Source organism: Tachyglossus aculeatus, chromosome X3 (assembly GCF_015852505.1).
Source record: "Tachyglossus aculeatus isolate mTacAcu1 chromosome X3, mTacAcu1.pri, whole genome shotgun sequence".
Classification (NCBI taxonomy): domain Eukaryota; kingdom Metazoa; phylum Chordata; class Mammalia; order Monotremata; family Tachyglossidae; genus Tachyglossus; species Tachyglossus aculeatus.
This window is the reverse complement of record NC_052099.1, coordinates 6,949,862-6,967,932: the sequence shown is the minus strand read 5'-3', so window position 1 is coordinate 6,967,932 and position 18,071 is coordinate 6,949,862.

The following is an 18,071-nucleotide window of genomic DNA, read 5'->3' as shown; positions in this document are numbered from 1 at the left end:
CTTTCTCCTGGAAACATCATCCAACCTTGGCTTCACTGACACTGTCTTCTCCTGGTTCTCCTCTTATCTCTCTGGCCACTCAGACTCAGTCAACCCCTAGCTATGGGGTCTAGTCTCCATCTACACTTGTTCCCTTAAAGAACTCATTAGCACCCATGACTTCAACTACTATCTCTGTGCAGATGACTCCCAAATGTATATCTCCTACAGCCCTGATCTCTCTCCTTCTCTGCAATCTTGCATTTCTTCCTGCCTTGAGGGCAACTGTACTTAATTCATTCAAACACCTAACATGTCCACCTAACACTTAACATGTCCAAAACACATGTCCAAAACAGAACTCCTTATCTGCCACCCAAGCCCTGTCCTTCCCTTAACTTTCCTGTCACTGAAGACAGCACCAACAACTTCCGTGTCTCACAAGCCCATAACCTTGACATTATCCTTGACTCATCTCTCTCATTCAACCCGCACATTCAATCTGTCACCAAATCCTGTTGGTTCGACCTTCACAACATCACTAAAAGCTGCCCTTTCCTCTCCATCCTAACCACTACCACATTAATCCTAGCACTTAGCCTATCCTGTCTTGACTCCTGCATTAGCCTCCTCTTTGACCTCCCTGCCTCGTGTCTCTCCCCTCCTAGCCCATACTTCACTTGGATCATTTTTCTACAAAAACATTCAGTCTGTGATTCCCCACTCATCAAGAACCTCCAGTAGCTGCCCATGCTCTTCCACATCAAAAAGGAACTCATTACCATTGGCTTTTATGCACTTAATCAGGTTGCCCTCTCTTACCTTATCTCCCTCATTTCCTACTACAACCCAGCCCACCCACTTTGCTACTCTAATGCCTACCTACTCACTGTATCTCGATCTCATCTATCTCCATCTCTCACCTATGTCCTGCCTCTGGACTAGAATGCACACCCCTCCCCCCCCCAACTTCATATCTGACAGATGATGACGATCCCAACCTTCAGAGCCTTCTAGAAGGCAACATCTCCAAGAGGCCTTCCCTGACTAGGCCCTCATTTCCTCTTCTCCCACTCCCTTCTGCAAAGCCCTTGCCCTTAGATTTACACCCTTTATTCATCCTTCCCTCGGCCCCATAAGACTTATGTACCTATCTCTCCGTCTCGCCCTCTAGACTGTAAGCTCGTTTTGGGCAGGGAATGTTTCTTCCAACTCTGTTATACTGTATGCTCCCAGATGCTTAGTACAATGCTCTGCACACAGTAAGCACTCAATAAATATGATCGATGGACTGATCCCAAAGAATGCCTCGAACATGCCATTATCTGTTCCCAGAAAGAAAAACAAGCTAAAGAAATGATAATTACATATGTGGTGTATTTTCTAATGCAGAATGATGAAACATAACTCTAACTGAACTGAAAATTTGTACATTTCAAGATCCAAAATGAATCAAGAGTGAGAAATATTTCCTGAAAGCCACTGAAATCTACTTCCCTAGAAATGCTACAGTTGCAGTAGTTGCAGTGCATATAAGCATGATTCTTCCTAGGACTTAGGAGTTTCCCAATAAATAAGAGGAAATCCGGATGGTCCATTAACTTTTTTAAGGTACTAAGGGAATTTTTTTTCAATGTAACTGTAGATTCTGTAACTTTCTCTTTGGAGAGAACAAAGCCCAATGTGTTTACATTTACATAGTATAACGTAATTCACTCTTTCATTTTTTTAGCCTCCTCTACCCTGAGCAATAAACCAGTCACTGCTTGTTTTATGAAACAGTAAATAGCATTTATTTACAGGATTAATTTTAAACTATTTACAAGTGAACCTCTCTCAGAGAATCTGTTCTACTGATTATGCTGGTTCTCTCAGACTTCCTATGTACTTCTGGGCTATTCCCTCTCTTACAAGTATACTCTCCCCAAATACCCCCACCCAATTACTTTCATATCATTTGCTTCCCTGTGTTAATATTTTTTCTGCCTATAGTTCAAAAAATAACCCATACCACCAAAAAGTTCATACTTATCAGGAGCCTCAGGGGGGAAAAAAAAGGAGTAGAAGATGAAGAACTGTGATGAAGCTATGTTTCTCTCCTAAACCAATATCTAGTTAATGTTGACAGTGATCATAATTCACTGATAAAACTATTCCTAACACATTATATTCAAAGGATATATTCTTGCTAAGACTAAAATAAGAAATATGTACCTCCTGGTGTGAACTGTTGATTGCCTGGCTTTAGGTAAGTAGGATAAATCAAAAGACCCAGAAAATTGCATGAACCTTAAATATTGGTGTACTCTCTCACTTGAAATATTCTGAAGGCACATCGGGGACATTTCAGCCATCCTTTTTTCCATATTTCCTTGAAATTATTTGTTTATTAAAATGAACAAGAAAATAAATGGAAACCAGTTTTTGTTCAAAGCAAAATATCTCTTTTTCCTCTCAGGAATTGCTGTTCCCCTGATTTTCTCAACAAAAATTTAGCTGGCAATTACCCTTAGGAAATGAAAGTTTACAAATCTGGGCGAAGAAATTGAAATAGTTTGGGCAAATATTTTCACATGATTCTCCAGAAAGGCTTCACTCTTAATTTGCCTGTCTGATCCCTAGGTGGAGTATAAGCTATGCCCAATGTGGCTAAGGGTGGGTTATCTCTCCTATTCAAGAATGCAGCCTACCTGGAACTGCACTCCTATACAAAACAAGCAGAATACAGAGCCTTCTGGTCGTGGGGGGGGTGGGGGTGGGGGGGAGTGCAGGGGTAATTAGACAGGACTTCCCTCAAGCATTTATAAGGTACATAGCCCTTAAAGTAGTTGTGTTTCTAAGAGTAGGTATAAGATAAATTCAAGGAGTTTACTCCCACATGACTCCCACGGGCCTGGGAGTCAGAGGTTCTAATCCCAGTCAGAGGTCATGTGTTCTAATCCCAGCTCCATCACTTGTCAACTGTTTGACTTTGGATAAGTCACTTAACTTCTCTGTGCCTCAGTTACCTCATCTGTAAAATGAGTATTAAGACCATGAGCCCCATGTGGGGCATGGACTGAGTCCTGCTGATTAGCTTGTATCTACCCCAGCATTTAGTACAGTGTCTGGCCCACAGTAAGCGCTCGAGTACCATAAAAAATGAAAAAGCAGATAGCAATAGCAGTAATGAAGAGCTGATTCTGAATCTCTGCCATCACCACAACTGGGAGGTTTCTCCCCATAGGGTACAAGTATTATCATTTATACACCAGAAAGGTGATGAAGGAGGACCCTGGATCTCCTCTGAGTTTGATTCTGGAAGTGAAGGCACTTGTGCCACAGTGAAGAAACTTGTGATGGCAAGGAGGTGTGGAGTCTTCAATAAATCAGTAGTAATGATTGGGGACCTACTGGATGCAGAGCCTTGCACTTAAGCACTTGGGAGAGTGCTTGTGCCTCACCTCAATTGAGCCAGGTGAACTGTCCTTGTAAAATTAGTGTTTTCTCTCCAGGGCCACGTATGAAACAGCAGGCAGAAATCCATTAGTCTGAAGGAAAATCATCGCAATCAAAACAAGATGACATCAATTTAAAGACTGAATTTCTTGAAGATCTGAAAGTCATAAATTGCCATCAGAAACAATAGTTACTGACAAAGAGCCCTGAGGATATGAAAGAAAATCTAATTTTCCCTGTTTTCCAGGAATTATGGACAATTGGATGGTTTGAGTTTTACAATTTTTTGAAGCTGTTTAATTTGCAAAGCTCTGCATAGGACCCTTCCATTTACTGAATTGCTGAAAGTAGAACCCCTGGGCTCTTCAATATGGTAGAAGGAACAAGCTTTTGAGAGCCCAGGAGCTAGGGCTGTCAACAGGCCCGTGTCTGTCAAGTAAAGAGGTATGCTCCAACTTGGAGAGCAGCCATCCAAGAATGTTTTCAAGGTCTATGGCACCGGAACTTCACAAAGCACAATTCAAAACTCATTGTATCGGGCCTCACTGCCTCTCAAAGGACTCTGGCAGTGAGAGCTTTGTGGTTCAGGCTATTGATAGGAATGTTGAAAAGCTAAAAAGCTTTCTGGGGTTTTTGTTTTATGGAATGGATTCTTTCAGAAATGCCACTTGGTTGAATACAAAGTAGAAACTGAGGAAGAAAAGCCTGAAAACGGAGCAGACAGACAAGATTCTAGATTAAAAACTGGGAAACAGATGGACAGAGGAGAAGCCATCCGGTCCATATAAATCAGGCTTCCGAAATACTTAACTCCGGGTTCCAACTAAACAAATTACATTCCTATTCATGCTTAATACATTTTGGTTGCACCCAAGAATCCTCCTGAAGCTAATTTAGCACCTATGCGCTCCCAAGGATGCTAAATGCAAATGCATAGCTTAGTGGATAAAGTGATTTCATTGTACTTCAAAGTTATTGCAGTCATTATGACAATACCATGAAGATTGGGATTGGAGGGCATCATTTTATTTTCTGTTTCCATCAAATAATTAGAAATAAATTTTTATGATTTTTTTCCTGGGAAAAAATAGGATTTCATGCATTTTATGTATTAAAACCCAGGCTGGAAATGGAGCAGTGTAGTCTTATAAAGATTTTTATGATAGCCCATATTAGTAATAGGTCAAGTTTTGAAATTCAACAGACATGATTTAAATTAAATGCTCTCTGTCCTATTTACTCCCTTGCCACTCTCCCTTCCCCAGATCATGACTCTTTTAGGTGCTTATATCAATCATAAGGTGAAGGGGGTGACGGGACAGGAAAAGTAGGAAACCAAGTGACTCTTGGGTAGTCATGTTAAAATTGATCTGACTAGAATAACTTTTCAGTAAACTATTCAAACAATCTCTTGTGTTGAATTCTGTGTGAACCAGATGTTCTTTTACTTGTGTGCATGTTTGCGTGTAAAGTATTTTGGACCCAGATTAGAATTTCAAATGATGAAATCTGATTATATCCTAATAGAATGAAATAAATATTGGAAAAGCCAAAATGAAATAGATCACTCAGCTTGGGCAATTTTAGAAAATCCAGGGGATACAAAATACATTCTTTTTGAGGAGGCAGAGTGGAAAACTACAGCTCATAACCACTGTCTCCAGCACGAGCACTTAATCAACATCTGTTGAAGTCTTTATGTAGAGGTTACAGCCTCTAAACGAGGAAGATGTGTTTAAGAGAAAAGACTGGCACTGAGCTATCAAGATGTGGTCCTGCTTTTACTGCAAATACGTACACCTGTTTGTGTTTAACCAAACCTAATCTTGAACTTTAAGTTCAATGGAGACTATGGCTGAGTGGCCAGAATGATGTTATTTGAGCAGAAATGGAAAAGACCATTTAGGAAAATTCATGCAATTAAGGAAAACATCAGATGTCCTCTTAAGAAATCATTAAGAATATCAAATGGTAACTAGTTATTTTATTAGGGTAAACCAGTTCAATTTCATGAAAATACGTTTTAGAAAGAGATTGAGACATGTCTTGCTGAAAAAAGAGGGGAATTCATAGATTATTTTCCATAGATTCCAATCTTCTTTCAAAAACTATATTTTCCTCCCAATTCTATAAATGTTTCATGTGGCCTCACTTTCCCGAAAATTCATTTAAAAGATCTTCGGGGGATCTTCTGTTAATGTGTCTGATAAGAAAAATGGCTGAGTCATCTCTGTCAGATTTTGAAGCTGTAGTACTGAGAGGCAAGGAGAAACAAGAGATCTATACTTTTCTACCTTGTATGCATTACACATGTAATACACTGTGTTGTTCTTTAATTATACTTTAGATTTCCTGAGGATATAATAGATTCTGTACCATTTGGTGGCTTTTTAGGTGAACAATCAATCAAGGCATTCATTGAGCAGCTACTGTGTGCAGAGTATTGTACAAGCCACTGGGGAGAGTACAACAAAAGCGAAGACATAGTCCTGGCCTTCAAGGTGTTTACAATCTATTGGGGGAGACAGGTGGATGTATAGAATTAGAAAGAGTGAGAGCAGGAAGGAGAACAGAAGAAGTGAGGCCTAGTGGAAAAGGCACAGGCCTGGGAGTCATAGGACATGGGTTCTAATCCCACTGCTGCCACTCATCTGCTGTGTGACCTTGGGCAACTCATTTAATGTCTCTGTGCCTCAGTTTCCTCATCTGTAAAATGGGGATTCAATCTTACTCCCTCACACTTAGACTATGAGCCTCATGTGGGGCATGGAACTGTGCACAACTTGAGTATCCTGTATCCACCGCAGTGCTTAGTACAGTGCATGGCACACAATAAGCAGTGAAAAAATACCATAAATAAGTAAATAATGAATAAACAGGGATAAAACAGTGAAAAGAGGATTGAAAGGTGTAATGGATGAATAAATACGTGAATGTATATAATTCCTCTCAAATAGCATCTTCACCATTGAGTAGGAGGTCAAGGAGATAATAAAGGGAATTGTAAATGCATGTTGCCTTCAAGAGACCAAAATGTGAGAAGGCAGTTTATTGCTGTTTTAATGCCACCTTGCAGAGATGAAATTAACATCTGATTTACATGAATGCCCTTGGACAGAAGCAATTGAGACTATTCATATACACTAAATTAGCTTTAACCTCTCAGAGAAAAGCTCCTGGAGTCATAATGAAAAGGTATATGTGGATGAGTACTCAATATATAGTTGTTCTTCAAATGCCAAAGAAGATATTATACATAAATGATATTTTATACTCATTAAGTCTTCTGAGGAGTTCAAGCCACTTCACAAACATGGCGCCAGACCCCAGCAGAATCTAAAGAGCAATTTACTCACTTTAAAAGATCTGTCCTTTCATGTATTTATCCTTACAGAAATGGACCAAATTGGTCACCTTCTCCATTAAAGAAAATTGAGTAAGTCAGCCATTCAAGAGTTTTCACCGTCCCAATTTTGAGTAATGCCGGCTAGAGAGGTTTGGCATTACAAGCTAAAGAGTTGAGATAGACAAATCAACAGATCCCTGAAGCTTCTGACCTGAAAAAGCAAAGTACCTACCCATAATATCATTAAGACATGATACAGGGTGCAGGTGTGCACACTGCAAGAATGGTGGTCATGCTTTGATATGAATAAAAAAGTGCAGTCTATTTTCCTTGGGACAGAGGGTATGCCTCAGAGAAAATTTATTTAAAAAATGCTTTATTTTTGAAGAAGCAGCATGGTCTAGTGGATAGAGCACAGGCCTGGAAGTCATAAGAACTTGGGTTCTAATGCCGACTTCACCACTTGTCTGCTGTGTGACCTTGGGCAAGGCACTTAACTTCTTTGTGCCTCAGTTGCCTCATTTGTTAAATGGGGATTAGTACTGTGAGCCCCATATGGGATAGGGACTATGTCCAACCTGATTATCCTTTATCTACTCCAGTGCTTAGTACAGTGCCTGGCATATAGTAGGCACTTAAATACAATACAATAAAAAAAACCACACAAGAATTCAGTCCAGGAATGTAGCAATAACTGCAACAAACTATTTAAGCCATAATCGATAGAAGGAAGAATTAAGTATGTTTTAGGGAGTAACAAGTGTAAATATAGGGCCATTGCTAGACTAATTTGGGAATAAAATCTCAAAGAATTCAAGGGTGTGTGTGAGAGAGAGAGAGAGAGAGAGCACCTAGAAGGGAAAAATTTCAATTTCCTTTTAACACAAATTCTGAAGGCCTAGCTAATAGTCTATCTATTCCTATTGTTTATGGTATTTGTTAAGTACTTACTATGTGCCAGACACTGTACTAAGTGCTGTGGTAGATAACAAGCAATCAGGCTGGACGCAGTCCATGTCCCACATGAGGCTCAGTCTTAATCCTCATTTTACAGATGAGGTAACCGAGGAACAGAGAAGTTAAGTGATTTGCCCAAGGTCACACAGCAGGAAAGTGGCTGAGCCCAGATTAGAATCCAGGTCCTTTTGACTCCCAGGCCCATGGTCTTTCCACTAGGCAATGCTGCCTCATACTAGGCCATACCATATCAAGGATGGAATAGATGCAAAAAACCCCAAAAAACATTTCAACCTTCAGAATGCCACTATCAAGTAAAACATCACCAGAATTTATATGTAGGCACCTCCCAACATCAATTCCGATACATACAGAGTGTGAGTCCTAATTCCTATTTCAACACCTTCACCTTCTATGGGCTGTTATTTTAAATTAATTCAGTCTTGAGTCTTTTTTCTGTTCCTCTTCAGCTTTGGCTACCAAATGAAAAACATCATCTAGTTCCACTAGCATCTTGGTACTGAGCGTGGGAACTATTATTTCACCAAGAACAATATTAGACTTCTCATGTATGCCTAAACCCTCAGAAGTAAGTCTATAGAAGGCTAAAAGTCTTAATAGGAATGACAGCCAATACCGATACTCCTTCAGTTCAAGTGACAGGAAGTTGATTTTTCAAACTGAAGTATTTAGGTTCTGTCTACAATTCCTTTATCTGTGAATGTATTTCAACTGACAATTGAGATATCTACATGTAGAAATTAAAGTGATCTACAGAAAGACAACAACAATAATTAAATGTATGGTTCAATAAAGGAGAAAGGGAAAAAACAGATCCAGCTAAAATAGAAGTATACTAAATAATGGATACTGCAAAGAATGCCTGTCAGCAACTACTCTTTGAACTTTTCCAGAACAAAAGAAAAGAAGTAAAAGGCAACAAATTAAAGGGCAAGAAATTTCAAGCAGATATGATGAGCTATGACTAAGAAAAAAGTTTAATTACCCCTGCGGTGATCATTGAATCAAATATTAATGGACGGTATCTCATATAACTAAAATAGTTTGAAATTCACATACAATGCAGCATCTAGGCCTCCCAATAATTTCAGGACCATCTATCCTACCTCTTCAGAGCTGTTAATTCCCTTCCACTCCTGTTGCTTCCTGACAGCTAGAATAGATTTGCATATTCATACTGTAATACGAATCAAAAACAATCATCTAAATATCGATGATTACTTTAATATAGGCAATTCGGCAGACTCTAGCCTTTTCCTACAAATGAAACTTTCATTGACAATATGTTCTGGTTACTGAGGCAAGATGTATCAGAAAACTACATAAATGCATAGATGCATTTTTCTATTCAAGGCTTGTAAAAATCCCTCCATAAACCAGCAAAACAATTTAGACTTAGGATTCATTCATTCATTCAACTGTATGTCTTGAGCACAAACTGTGTGAAAAGCACTGTACTAAGTGCTGAGTAATATTCACCAGCAAAAACATCTTGGCCTTTTTTCTTTTTTTGTCTCTGCCTTTCCATGGACAGCAATTCTGACACTGTCCCTAGCCCAGAGATGGCTTAAAATCTATCTCCCTCTCCTTTGGATTTTAAATCAGTCAGTCAATCCTATTTATTGAACCCTTACCATGTGCAGAGTACTCTATTTAGCACTTGGGAGAGTACAGTATAACAATGTAATGACACATTCTCTGCCCACAACGAGCTTTCAGCCTCTCTGGGCTGGGGACTATTTCAGAATTGATGTCCTCTGATACCTCGCAGTACACAACATGGTACTTCATAGAGGGAATGTGTTTAATAAACATGATTACGATCAATCAGTCATATTTATCGATTGCTTATTGTGTGTAATTATGTAGTCTGCATTCTGGAGTATGAATGTTCTTGCTCAGTCCGATCCTAGCCCAAAATGTACCTTAACCAGACAACCCAACCAGGGCCAGAGCAATTTGCAGGATGGCAGCAGCCCAAAGGCTTTTCTGAACAGTAGTTCAGGGCTGCTACCAGGTCACCAGCTCAAAAGAATGCTCCAATATGCAGCATGATTACCACTGGGAGGGAAGCAGCGTGGCTCAGTGGAAAGAGCCCGAGCTTGGGAGTCAGAGGTCATGGGTTCTAATCCTGGCTCCGCCACTTGTCAACTGCGTGACTTTGGGCAAGTCACTTAACTTCTCTGGGCCTCAGTTCCCTCATCCATAAAATGAGGATGAAGACTGTGAGCCCCACGTGGGACAACCTGACTACCTTGTATCTATCCCAGCACTTACAACAATGCTTTGCATGTAGTAAGCGCTTAACAAATACCATCATTATCATCAGGTCCAAGAGACAACCCATACCACTCTGTCACATCCAGAGAGGTCAAGATTTCCACTTCTGCTACCCACCTTTGCCCATAGCTATGCTTCAGGGCCCACCAGTTTCATCACTGTAGACAACACCACCATCCTCCCTGTTTCACAAGCCTAGTGCCCAGGCAGTACTGCACTGTGGGGTATGTTTACACATCATACTATGCCTGGACCCTGGGCCCCTCACCTCACTCCAACTGGCTCTGTAGAAAATAACAGATTCATTCCATGACAAAAAAGCAGTGATATTCTTGGAATCCTGCCACATCGGTAGAAAGGATCATGAGTAGTTTTCATCATTAGTGGCCTCATACCTGAGTCTCCACTTTAGTTTTATATAGAATGCTCATGTACCAAAAGTAAGAAATAAGATAAAAGAAATTTCTTAGATGGAGCTGGTACTATTAGAAAAGACATGTGGAAAAAAAAAGAACTCAATTTACTTTGCAGTGCCCATGATAAATGAAGATTTCATTGAATTTGTGAAAAATTTTTCCTGTTTTCTCCTTAAAGGTCAGAAATAACAGCTATACACCTCTCTTCCATTTTTCTTAGTGCAAAGCAATGTTGGGTTTTTTTTTTTTCCTTTGAAACTGGCTCCGGGGAATTTCTTCATGAAATTGTCATCAGAACACCATTCAACATTTGTTGAGTGCCCTCATGACCACACAGTAATTGTCAGGGATCTCTGGGCCACCTCTTTCATTTTAGGAAAGGCACAAAACCCCTTCTAATAACCACTCAGTCCCTTATCTCAGGATTATAGTGAAATAAGCATTGGTTGCTATTAAAATAGGAAGGAAAATATATGAAGCTCTAGCAACATACTCATGAATCATCCTGGGCATTCCCTTTCTCATTTTGGGCTGTCACAGTTATGCAGAAAGGAATCTAGGATGCATATCATTCATATATCATGAAGTTAACAATGAAGCCTGGTGCTGCTTTTATTACATGTTAAAGGGATTTTCAACCCTTAAGAAACACAAAGCGCTTTTAGAAGTTACTTTCCAATGAATCTCTACCAGTCTGACCGAAGATCAGTGAGCATGATTTTGGTGGGAGGATAAATGAAGTCTAAAATCCCAAGGAGCTACATTTTTAATAATATTTATGTCTTTTCATCAGTGTTGAAATTAAAAAGAAAAAAATTCACCCATTTCACAAGGCTTTATTTTGGCAAATCCCCTATCAACATGGGTGAATAAAGGTTGAAAAGTGTTCTGAAAGGCCAATCAATCAATGATATTTATTGAGTGCTAACTTTGTACAGAGCTATGTACTAGGTGTGTGGGAATATAAAATACAGCAGGTAGACCTGATTCCTGTTCTCAAGAAGCTTACATTCTAGTGTTGAAAATAAACACTGAAATACATTACAGGTAAGGAAAACAACTGAGTATAAGGATATATATACATAAGTAACCTGGGAGTAGGGGTAGGAATAAGTACATAGATGTATGTAAGTATATATGAGTATATAGTATATATAAGTATAAGTATATAGTAGGGCCCCTACTAAATACTTATACTTATATATACTATATATATAAGTGATCTCGGGATCACACCTGGAGAATTTCCAGTACTCTACCAGTCTTGGCTAAAGGAGGGTGACAAGCTGAGGCATACCCATTCTTGGCCATCCATAGCTTTGTCAGTGGCTAGAGAGTGGAAGGCAATCTGCTACAAGTCAAAACTCACCTGTGCTCGGCAGCAGCGGCATGGGAGAGAGTCGGGGATAGAGACTCAAGTTTACGGCACTAAAGAAGGCAATGGTAAGCCATTTCACTATTTTTACCAAGAAAACTCTATGGATACAGTACCAGAATGATTGCAGATGGAGGTGGGGCATTCTGGGAGAGATGTGTCCATGGAGTACAGTGCTCTGCACACTGCAAGTGCTCAATAAATATGATTGAATGAGTTGCTATGGGCTGGAGATGACTCGACCACATAAATCTAGTCAAGAGTCAGTATGGAGGGAAAATAGGGTGGAATGATGAGACCTTAGTCAAGGAACGCTTTCTGGAGGAGATATGATTTTACTAGGACTTTCACGATGGGGAGAGTACTAATCTGTCAGATATGAAGGGGGAAGGGGTTCCAGACTAGAGGGAGGATGTGCACAAAGGATCAACAGCAGATGAGATGACAGGAGAGCAAGGGGCGGTGAGTAGGTTGGTATTAGAAGAGAATAGAATAGGACTCGGAACTGAACCTTGAGGGAAACCCAAAGTTAGAGAGTGAGATGTAGAAGAGGGGCCAGTGAAAGAAATCGAGAAGAAGTGGTCAGAATGATAGGAGGAGAATGAGGAATGGACTCTGTCAGAAAAACCAAGATTAGATAGTGTTCCAGGAGAAGGGGCTGGAACACAAGGACAAAGGCTGCCAAGAGGTCAAGGATTATGACTGAGTAGATACCATTAGAGTGGGCAAATAGGAAGTTGTTGGTGGCCTTTGAGAGAGCAGTTTCAGTGGATTGGAGGGGACATGAGCCATATTGTAGCCTCTGTGCCTCAGTTACCTCATCTGTAAAATGGGGATTAAAACTGTGAGCCCCCCGTGGGACAACCTGATCACCTTGTAACCTGCCCAGCACTTAGAACAGTGCTTTGCACATAGTAAGCACTTAACAAATACCATTATTATTATTATTATCATCTCTAGAATCCACATCATTCTCTACATCCAAACTGCTATTAAACTGATGCAGTCTCTTTTCATTCTTTGGAGAAGCAGCGTGGCTTAGTGGAACGAGCCCGGACTTGTGAGTCAGAGGTCATGGGTTCTAATCCTGGATCCGCCACATCAGCTGGGTGACTTTGGGCAAGTCACTTTCCTTCTCTGGGCCTCAGTGACCTCATCTGTAAAATGAGGATGAAGACTGTGAGCCCCACGTGGGATCTACCCTAGCAATTAGAACAGTGCTTAGCACATAGTGAATGAAGAGGATTTCATGAGATTTTGTAGCATATCCAAAACAGATTCACAAATCCTACCACCATGGCTTAAAGCCCAGTCCACTGTAGGCCAGTCTACGAAATTCCAATATGACCAAAATTATACATTTTGGGGTCACACTGAAATACTCCAAGCACAGCCCCAGGATGAGCCAGTTCAATCAATGAGCCAGTTGGGAAGCAGCATGGCCTAGTGGATAGAGCATGGGCCTGGGAATCAGAAGGACCTGGGTTCTAATCCCAGCTCTGCCACCTATCTGCTGTGTAACCTTGGACAAGTCACTTCAGTTCTCTGTGCCTCAGTTACCTCATCTGGCAGATTGTAAGCCCCATGTGGGACAGGGACTGTGTCCAACCTGATCAGCTTGTAACTACCCCAGTGATTAGTACAGTGCCTGGCACCTAGTAGTTGCTTAATGAATACCAAAAGAAAAGCAAAAGAATCTGTGTCACTGCTTTGTGAGTCAGTTTTGTCAAAGAGGCTACGATTGCCACCCAGGGGGAACTGGCAGCAGACTAAATTTAGCAATAAGTAACTTGATGATGTAAGCAATGTTGCTGGTGTCCACACGTTTGCAAGCAAAAATGAGAAATTTTGAATCGAAACAATCACTGCCAGGCCCATTTATGAACCTCATTACTCAGGACTGTATGAATAAGGTTAAACAAGTCCAAGTTATTGTGGGATTGATTAAATAATTAACAACTTATATTAGGCTATCTCTTAAGAGAGGTGGTTTGAGTTGTCAGGAAACAGAAATGTCTTCATTGAGACCTTTTTTGCACAAGATAGACACTGAGGCATGCTTCTTTATCCTCTATCTTGGCCAATTACACAATCTTAATCAGTGTTTTGTAAGAGTTTCCGGATTTCAACAAAAATTGTTCTGAGGCCAAAGCAATAGGGTTTCCATAGTGACTGCAAAAGTTAAATAAACGTATTATGCCTAAAGACATAAACTGTATTTTGTGACACCTAAAGGATTCAAATACTTTTCTTCAGAAGAAAAGTGTTCATTAAGGTTTTGTTTTTTACTCTGACAGACATGAGGGAGAGATTTGAGGCAATTTGGGAATCAGTGGAAAAATCATGATTAGATTTGTGGATTTAAAAATGACACAGTTCTCAACTAGATGTAAGTATGGTTTGGCTAAATATAAACATCATGCTTGCTGCTCAGACTAGATATAGGCATGTACCAAAACATGTTTTTCATAGCCTCCATTCTAGGTTCGGAAGCGAAGTCAAAGTTATATTGCAGACTATGGAAAAGTTCATAACTAACAAATATATTGCTTCAACCACTGTGGCCTAGTGCATAGAGAACAGGCCTGGGAGTCAGAAGGACCTGGGTTCTAATCCCAGCTCCTCCACATGTCTGCTGTGTGACCGTGGGCAAGTCACTTAACTTTTCTGTGCCTCAGTTACCTCCTCTGTGAATGTGGAACATGGACTGTGTCCAACCTGATTAGCTTGTATCTACCTCAGCACTTAGTACAGTGCTTGGCACATAGTAAGTGCTTAACAAATACCATAAAAAATGATCATAATGATTTTCAAGGATGATTTAGGTAGTAGCCAATTAAGACAGCATAATGTTCCATGCTCTGTATTCCATGATATTTTTCACACACAAAAATTGACTATCAGCTTTAGGTGAGGTGTTGGACATCTTAAAAGGAACACAGCGGTTCTAGGCTCTCTTACCAAATTACATGAACTAATTAGATTCTGTTAAACTATTCTGATTACCACCTGCACCACCAAATGTTCCTTTACTATGTTAAGGAGACTAAAGACCTAACTCAGGTTTTAAATGATGCAAAAGTACCTAACCAATTTAGCTGAGAAGCAGTGTGGTCAATTGGGTAAAGCACAGTTCTAGGAATCAGAAGGACCTGGGGTCTAATCCCAGCTCTGCCACTTACCTGCTCTGTGACTGTGGTCAAGTCACTCAACTTCTCAGTGCCTCAGTTACCTCATCTATAAAACAGAGATTAAGACTGAGCCCCACGTGGGACAGGGACTGTGTCCAACCCGATTTGCTTGTATCCACTCCAGCACTTAGTACAGTGCCTGACACATAGTAAGGACTTAGATACCACTATTATTATTACTAGCTTTTTTGAATTTGTCATTCAGACCTAATATCTTCTCTTGATAGTGGATTAACAAAAAATAATTCAAGACTGAGCACCCAAATATTTTTACTTTAAAGCCAAGCCATAGTTGTTCTTGTATTTACATTGTGTTCCTTGCCTGGAGTTGTGGCCTTTTACATCTGGAGAATCTAAAATAGGAAGGATAAGCAGGTTTCTTCTCAGTCAGTCCTGATTTTGAAGATTAGGTTGCTTGTGTTTTCATAACAATAAATGTCCTTTCTGACTGAGCCTTTCTGGAGTAATTTTACATACTAACTTTTTCCAGAGTGTGGAATTTATATAATTTTTCATTCTTTACTTATTCCTCTAAAACTAATGATTTAACCTCAAAATGTACGCGCTACTCAACCTCAAAATATCTCTATCACTGGCACTGTTTGTAAAGGAAACCACATCCCCTAGAAGCCATACCCCAAATTTGGACCCATGCTCAAAATGAAAAGCACATTTCCTCTGATGCCACCCCAAGCTTCTTGCAGACCAGAGGTTTCAGAGGCCCGATATAAGACTTGGAATTCATGGCCAGGGGAATAGAAAAAATCTGTTGGGCCACTGCACTCGTTAGAGCCAAGCCACAGGATATAGGGCCCCTGCTACCTGGTAATGCCTCACTAATGCACTCCTGCCTCACTAACAAGACCAGCTCACCTCTTAGTAGCACCCACTAAAGCCCCATTAGAGGTTTAAACCCCATCAGGCAGGGACCTGACAGTCACAACAGTGACAAGGAAGGGGGAAGGAGCCAGAGTCAAGGAGAGGCTGCCCATTTTCCTCTTCCACTTCGGGGGTGGTGACAACAGCAGCACCACCACCACTGCTTAAAAACAAGTCCACTGTAGTCCAGTCCAGGAGATTCCAATATGACCAGAATTATGCATGTCTGGCTACATTGAAGCTCTCCAGAAGCAATCCTGGGATGAACCAGTTCAATCCGGGTCACTTCTTGTTGAACAAGAATGAGTTAGTTTTATCAGGGAGGCTAATGTTGCCAACCAGGCAGAAGTGGCAGCAGTTGCCCCTGTGGCTTTCCCAGAAGACCTAGCCAAGTCAGACCATTCCAATGTCAACAGTTGCTGCTTGAGAATGGAGATGGTGATGAGGTAATGGTGGCTCAGTGAGTCATCCCATCTACTCTTTTCTCCCCATTTTCCCCTCTGTTACCCTTTTTCGTGTTTCCTTCTCTCCCCATCTCTGCCTCCATATCTGTCTACTTTTATCTTTCCCTCCCACATCATTTTAAGCCTTGCCTATTCCTGTCTTAGACCTCCAGAAATCCAGTCACCATGAATTAAATTTAACCTAGAGCCTCCAAAAACATAAAATGAGCCAATTAAATGGTAAGCATTCCAAACATATATATGTATCAAAAGTTATTTGTGAAGTTTCATTTAGGTTTGTTTCCTGTTTAAAAAGTAATAATTTCACTTAGGCTTCCAAAATTCACATTATTCCTATCCATATTTACCAATGAACTCCATCTCCTGCCCAGGTTTTTTGGGAATCTGTGTTGGCAGGATTGCTCATTGCTCTACTGGATGTTGTAGGTCTTTTTATCACCTGATTTTCAAATCAGATTTCAATTTTGGGCCATCATTTTTCTTCACTAACTGCATTATTTCTGCACCACGAAAAGTGAAATGCTAACTGGATCTTGTTGGATAAGTGGCAAATATTAGAAGCCAGAAATCAGTCAACTCAGCTTCAACATCATTCCTGAGACAGTGGGTGGAAGCCTAGAGATTAAATATAAACTCTAATTCTATTTAAATATTATTCTTTCTTTTTATCATCATCATCGTTGTCATTATTCTTGTTGTAGTTGCTATTTCACTGAGTACTTCCAACTCTCCATTTTGGATTAGCTATTATGGAAAACTTTGTCTCTACCTTTTGGGAATATATTCTGAATATGTGAATACAAGAAATGAAAATTGGAAGGAGAAAAGTGAGTCCTCATATAAATAAGGGTCTGTTAACTTTACATTACTGTCCAAGGGTGAGAATGTTTTGTTTGGAAGTCAATCTGCAACCTCAATGGAAGATTTCTGGTTTATGAGAAGCCTCTATTACTATTTCATCTTTGATACATCAGAAACACTATACAGAGTAACCTAGAAATTTGAGATTTCATCAGTTTTTCTCCCTAAAATATTTGGTTTCTTTCCTATTCAATTGTGTTTTGGAATTGAATTCAGGTTATTTTTCAACCAAATCCCTTTCTAAATGAGAATAAGGAACATACAAGCAATTTCAACTGTAAAACCATAGGCTACTACTGGTTTCTCAATGCCAGGAATTTAAGAACCTTTCTGCTGACCTCATGAAAAGAGGAATTTTCAGAGTACATCTTCCAATATCTGGGCAATTATTGAAGATCCCTCCATAAATCATATCAACATCCCACCAAATAATGCAAAAATAGGCTCTTTGAAGAAGCAGGAACCTTAAATGGGAATATACTATCTGAGGGCCTATAGTCAAGTAATGCTTTTTGTTTTAATTCTCTTTTTTTTCTTGGGGAGTCAGGTCATTTTAGTGCCTTATTGCGACATATCATACATCAATATTACAAACTTAGCAAGCAGAGAAAAATTAGAGGCTTTTCTTTATGCCATTTTCTATTTGTAAATACTTGGACTTTCATTTTTGAAAATTTACAGGTAAAGTCTCATTTTTCCTTGGAAATTTTGTTCATAGCTACAGTTGAAGTATACAAAACAGATGCTGAAAATCCCCTCAGGACACTATACTCATAATAAGTCACCAACAATCCCAAACCGGAATCTTCACAGAGTATTCTACCATAATGCCTTTCAGTGCAATGGACAGTCACTCCCCTTCAA